We start from the raw sequence: 6,354 nt of genomic DNA, 5'->3' as shown, positions 1-6,354 counted from the left end.
TGAAGGACATAATTTAGGTGAATCAAATCAGATTTGATTATGAAGAACGTCGATCGAACTCCCGGTGAAAGGTGTGTGTTCTTTTAGTAGTGAATTGGGGCAAACCATGTGTAGGATTAGGGCCACACGGTGTTCTGCAAAGGTGTATGGACCACACGGGTTAACCACATGGCCATATGCCTCTGTAAACCCTAGGCTAGTTCGTGAACTACACAGCCACAGCTCTTCCACACAGCCGTATCTCTTATGTAGGGTAATATTTATGTTTGCCACATGACCACAATCTATTACATGGTTGTGTAACCTTTCCACACGGTTTATAGCTTCTCACACTGTCTGGCCACACAACTGTATGTCCCATGTTTTACAATTTTGCCAAAAATTTTGTGAATTGTTCATTTTAGTCCCTGTATATCCTTAAATTAATTTTAGAGATTTTATTCACTCGATTGAGTCCTTGATATTATGAACCTACTAGAATCTATGAGTTAATGATTGAATTGCTACTGTATAATAATGATATGTGAATGTTACATGTCTACACCCACTATTTTTCTGATGAACTGATACTATTATTCTTACCACTGTATTTCCAATTGCATATTCAGGATGCTTACTATTATTGTTGAATCGAATACATGTTAAGCATGTTTACTACTAATGTTAAACTGAATGCATGTTAAGCATGTATGTTGTTTCTACATGATACTGTTACAAGCATGCCATAGTGCATTGCATGGGGTGGGACAATTGAAAGGAGGAAGTACTGGTAGTTTAATAATCTTTAACATTGGTGGTTCATCCACAAATTACTGGTAGCTTGTCTACAAACTTTCTAAACTAAAATACTGGTGGTTCAAACACAACTTTTACTACTGGCAATTTACTTGCAAATACTGGTGGTTCATCCACAAACTGGAGTATTATTGGTTGGAAGAGTTCTGGAAACTCTTACTGTGGAGTGTAGTGGAGTATGGGTAGGAACTTTCTTGTTATTTATGCATTGCATTAACATTCATAAGCATGCTCAAAGGAATTGTCTAATTCTGCTATGCTATACAATTGCAATTTTACTAAGAACTATTATTTAGTATGCTTTGTTTATTGTTTCGCACTGGTTTACTTGTGATCGAACTCACGTTGAGTTTTTCAGCTCACTCCCCCTTTTATTTCAATATTTATAAATAACCCACCAAGTTAGGACGCAGACTCGGCACCCAGAAGGTCTTGACTCGGATCATTTTTTAAGAATATTTTAGATTTCTTATTTGAAAATTTATGTTATTAAAAAAATGTATTGTTTTATTTTTGAACTGTGGTATGAGACTTAAGTTTTGGGATTTATATAACATAGATGAATTTATTTTGATTATAAGAGGTAGGAATATGGGTTTTAATTAATTATGCATGAAATATTGTTTTATTCAAATTGTGTTCGTATCACTTTTCTGCTACATAACTAAGTGAATGAGGTTTGAAAAATATGAAAATTTATAATTCTAGAATTCAACTTTTGCAAAAAAAAATCGTTAAGATCATCCAATTTTAGAAACTAAATTGTAACCCTTTTGTCGAAACCACTTTAAAACAAAAATGTGTCGGCTTTTATTTTGGAAATGAAAATAGAAAAACAGGAGTCGCTACCGATATTTTTTGAGGTGTAATCGGATCACCTTGCAATTCAATCGTTTTAATAAAACATTTTAATTTTACTAAAAAATGATTTTGGTCTACAGAATTCAAGAAAAACGGGTTCGGGAGTCGGTTACGTGCGAGGAAGGATTAGCACCCTCGTCATGCCCAAAATTGGTATCTAATTGATTAATTAATGTCTTAATGTTGAAAAATTGAAAATTCGAAAAGAAATTAAAAAAAATATGATCCTTTTGTTAAAATTACTTAAAAAATTTAAAGAAGGGTGTATTTCACATTAATCGAGAAAAAGAATTATATCACGTGAGTTAGGACACAATATCTTAAATCCTGAAATGAGAATAAACACCAAAAAATTATTTATTTTTAGAAATTTTGATCATCTCGGTTTCGGAGAAGAAATCAAATCTCGTAAGTTGGAACACGATCCTTTTCTAATTCCCAATATAATTTTTAAAACATGTTTTTTTTAAAAAGGGTTCGTATATTTCTGACCTTGTAAGTTAGGGTACGATCTTTTCGAATCTCAAAATACGAAGTATTATTTATTTATTTTAAAAAAATATGCATTTGGGTCGAAATTGATGCAATACTTAAAATGATATACGAATAAAATATTAAATTGACAAATGACTACAATACGAGTATAAACAAATATAATAACAATGATCACATAACATACATCAGTTAAATACTAATTAATCAAAGAACAATAAGATCAATAATAATGATAATGAATAATAATGGTATAAACAATAGTAAAAAAAAAACATAACAAGACAATATCAAAATTTAAAAAATAAATAAATAAATATACGAAATAGCGTTGAGAAAATTAGTCTTGGAAATATTTTAAAAAAACTATTATAATATGAATGAAATTAGGGTTATGGTAAAAATAGAAATAATAAATAAATAGTCTAAAGCTTTGAAATTACATAAAAAAGGAAATAAAATAAAATAAATGCATTTAAAGTTTTTAAGTAAATAAAAAATATAATGGATATAATAATGTAAAAACTGATTGATTTAATGATATAGTTATAATAATAAATATATAAATAATAAGGGTAAAATAATAATAGTAATAACAATTTTAAATTAATTAATTTACTAATAAAATAGCCAAAATAGCAAAATTGGGCTAAATTGAACTTTAAAACAAAGTTTTGGGGCAAATCATAAATAAATGCAAAAGGGAGGACCCTCCAGAGCACGCAAATAATAAGGAGGGACTAAAAGGGTAATCTTCCCTTCCTTCAAAACGCATCGTTTCGTTCGGGATCAAAATGCGGTGAAACAAAATTAACAGGCTAAATTCAAAGAAATAAAAATAAATAAAAAGGATCTAATTAAAACCAGTATAAAAAGTAGAGGGACTAGGGTTATCAATAACCCATTCAGCAAAAACATGCGGATCCCCCATGGAGCGGGTCGGGTCGCTCGCGGGTAGCCTTATACGGCGCCATTTTGAGGCCACTGAAACAGGCCCTAAACGACGTCGTTTCATACTTATTATAAAATCAACATTTTGTTTTTAAAAAATTCAGTTTCTGCCATTTTTTACAAAAAAAAAAACTATCAAATTCCCTTTCCTATGCTAGGGTTTTTAACCCAACCTCAATCGACCGCCACGGTGGTCGGAGCCGCACCACAAAAGGATATTTGGCTCCTTCTCGCGCGAATCTGAAGGGGTCGCAAGGTAAGCCTTTTTTTTACTCTTTTTTATTTATTGTATTATTTTTTAAAAAAAAATGAATCGAAACAAAGAGAAAAAAAACAAAAAATCTACCTTCAATCTATCTTTTTTTTTCTTGTATTCTAAAATCTCTGCTTGTGATATCAAATATTTTTCTATTTTTTATTTGATTCGTGAATCCTTTTATAGATTTGTAATCGGCTTTTTATAGCCGAAAAAAAATATGTAAAAAAGAAATCTATTCTGTTATCCAGCTATTTTCATTTGCTGGCATATTGTTGCTCGCTTTTTACTGCTATTCGTTTTTATTTCAAGTGTACGAGGGAGCGATGAGGTGGAGGTGCAACACGCGCGGAGGCCTGGTTCCCAGCTTTCGCGCAGACTGTTCCAGAAACCCCTAGGGTTTCTCGAGATTTCAAATTGGGCCACTTCAAGTCGGGATAGGGTTTAATTGGGTCTAGGATTGGGATAGATTTTGGGTTTTTTTGTATTTGTTTATTTTGGGCTATTTTTGTAATTCTGGACTTTTTATTTTATTAGACTTTTATTTTTTTGATTTGGTTTATTATTATCATTATTTTGTTTGTGTGGGCCCGGGAAGATTGGACCTGCTACAGCTACCTCTCTTTGCCCATTGTCGTGTAACAAGAATGGAGCAAATACTTTTAAGAAGGATCAATCTTGCCCGGTCTCTGAATCTCGACTTCTTTGATGCCTCTCTTTTTCAAGTAGCCTTATTCTAACCCACTGCATCTTTAGGGGTATGGTAATTTCAATCTACTCCATTGTAATTTCAGGGAAATAAGATTTGCTATCTTCAGTCTGCTCCACTGCAACTTCAGGGAGATAAGGCTGGTGGCTTCAATTTACTCCACTGCAACTCTAGGAAGATAAGATCCACCATAATTTGTATCTTTAATCTATTCCACTACAATGCCAGGGAAATAAGATTTGCTGTCTTCAGTCTGCTCCGCTGCAACTTTAGAGAGATAAGGTTGGTGGCTTCAATCTGCTCCACTGCAACTTCAGGAAGATAAGATCCGGCATAATTTATAGCTTTAATCTGTTCCACTGTAATGCCAGGGGAAAAAGATTTGCTGTCTTCAGTGTGCTCCGCTGTAAGTTCAGGGAGATAAGGCTGGTGGCCTCAATTTGCTTCACTGCAACTTTAGGAAGATAAGAACAGCCATAATTTGTAGCTTCAATATGTTCCACTGCATCTTCAAGGAAATAAGATTCGCAATCTTTAGTCTGCTCCGCTGCAGCTTTAGGGAGATAAGGCTGGTGGCTTCAATCTGCTTTACTACAACTTCAGGAAGATAAGATCTGCCATAATTTGTAGTTTTAATCTGTTCCACTGCAATGCTAGAGAAATAAGATTCGCTATCTTCAGTCTGCTCCAGTACAACTTCAAGGAGATAAGGCTGGTGGCTTCAATCTGCTCCACTACAACTTCAGGAAGATAAGACCCACCATAATTTCTAGCTTTAATTTGTTCCACTGCAACGCCAAAGAAATAAGATTTGCTGTCTTCAGTCTGCTCCGCTGCAACTTCAGAGAGATAAGGTTGGTGGCTTCAATCTGCTCCACTACAACTTCAAGAAGATAAGATCCGCCATAATTTCTATCTTTAATCTGTTCCACTGCAACGCCAAGGAAATAAGATTTACTGTATTCAGTCTGCTCCGCTGCAATTTCAGGGAAATAAGGCTGGTGGCTTCAATCTGCTCCATTGTAATTTTAGAAAGATAAGAACCACCATAATTTGTAGCTTCAATCTGTTCCACTGCATCTTCAGGGATATAAGATTCACTGTCTTCAGTCTGCTCCGCTGCAGCTTTAGGGAGATAAGGTTGGTGGCTTCAATCTGCTGTACTACAACTTCTAGGGTGTAACAGCCCGATTTTGGGCATAGTCGAAATAGTAGTTTTGTGACCACAAATCCAACGAGAAAAAAATTATTTTTTATTATATTTTTATGGTCTACAATTTTACGGAATGATTTCGTGAAAAGTTCGTTCGAAAATTTTGACGTTTGGGCACTTAATTTAATCAAAAGAACTAAATTGTAAAAAGTGCAAAACTTGAGTTCTAGAAGCTAGAGGTGTCCAATTGTTATGAAATTTTAAATTGGAGGTCCTTAAATGGTAATTAGACCATTGGTTATATGGACAAAAATGGACATGAGAAAAGTGAAATAGGATATTTTTAAGTTAGGGGCATTTTGGTAAATTGGTAATTAAATGGACTAAAAGACAAAATAAAAGCCAAAATTTCTTGTCCATCTTCTCCATATGGCTGAATATGTCATGGAAGCCATGGCTAGGGTTTTGTTCAAGCTTCCAAGCTTCATAATAAGTCCATCTTTGCCCCACTTTTAATGTTCTTTACATTTTTGAGATCCTCGTAGCTCGGTTTATCTATTTTTACCGTTATTTTGAGCTAGGGTTTGTGTTTAAAAATTTACCCATAGATGAAATGCATGTATTTTGATGTTTTATGGAAGAATATGAATGTATGGAGTGTGATAAGAAACTTTTACTATGTGATTTTTGATGAAATTACATAAAAAACTAATTTGTAAAAAGTTATAAAATGTGTGTAAGTGTGTGAATAAGTGAAAATTTTGGACTGCTATAGTTATGGAAATGGTTCGGCTAGGCCTAAAATGCAAGGAAATTAAATAAAAATTATTTTACGAGCCTAAGGGTAAAATCATAATTTTGTGAAACTTTAGGGGAGAAAATGTAATTTTTTGGACTAGATCGAATAATGTGAGTATTAAATAAGTTAAATGTGTTATTATAAATCAAGAAAGACGAGAAATTGATCTTGATCGGTAAAATGTTGAAACGTGAGAATTCCCGGTTGAACCTTCGGAATAGAAAGGATACGAATGAGATAGTTGCGGTCACATGTGTAGTAATAAGTGAAGGCTACTATGTGTACCGGATGACATTGACTATAAGGGTAGTGCTATGTGCTGATCCACCGGGTATCAT

This window comes from Gossypium hirsutum, chromosome D10, assembly GCF_007990345.1.
Source record: "Gossypium hirsutum isolate 1008001.06 chromosome D10, Gossypium_hirsutum_v2.1, whole genome shotgun sequence".
In the NCBI taxonomy this organism is placed as follows: Eukaryota; Viridiplantae; Streptophyta; class Magnoliopsida; order Malvales; family Malvaceae; genus Gossypium; species Gossypium hirsutum.
This window is presented reverse-complemented; position numbering follows the sequence as displayed.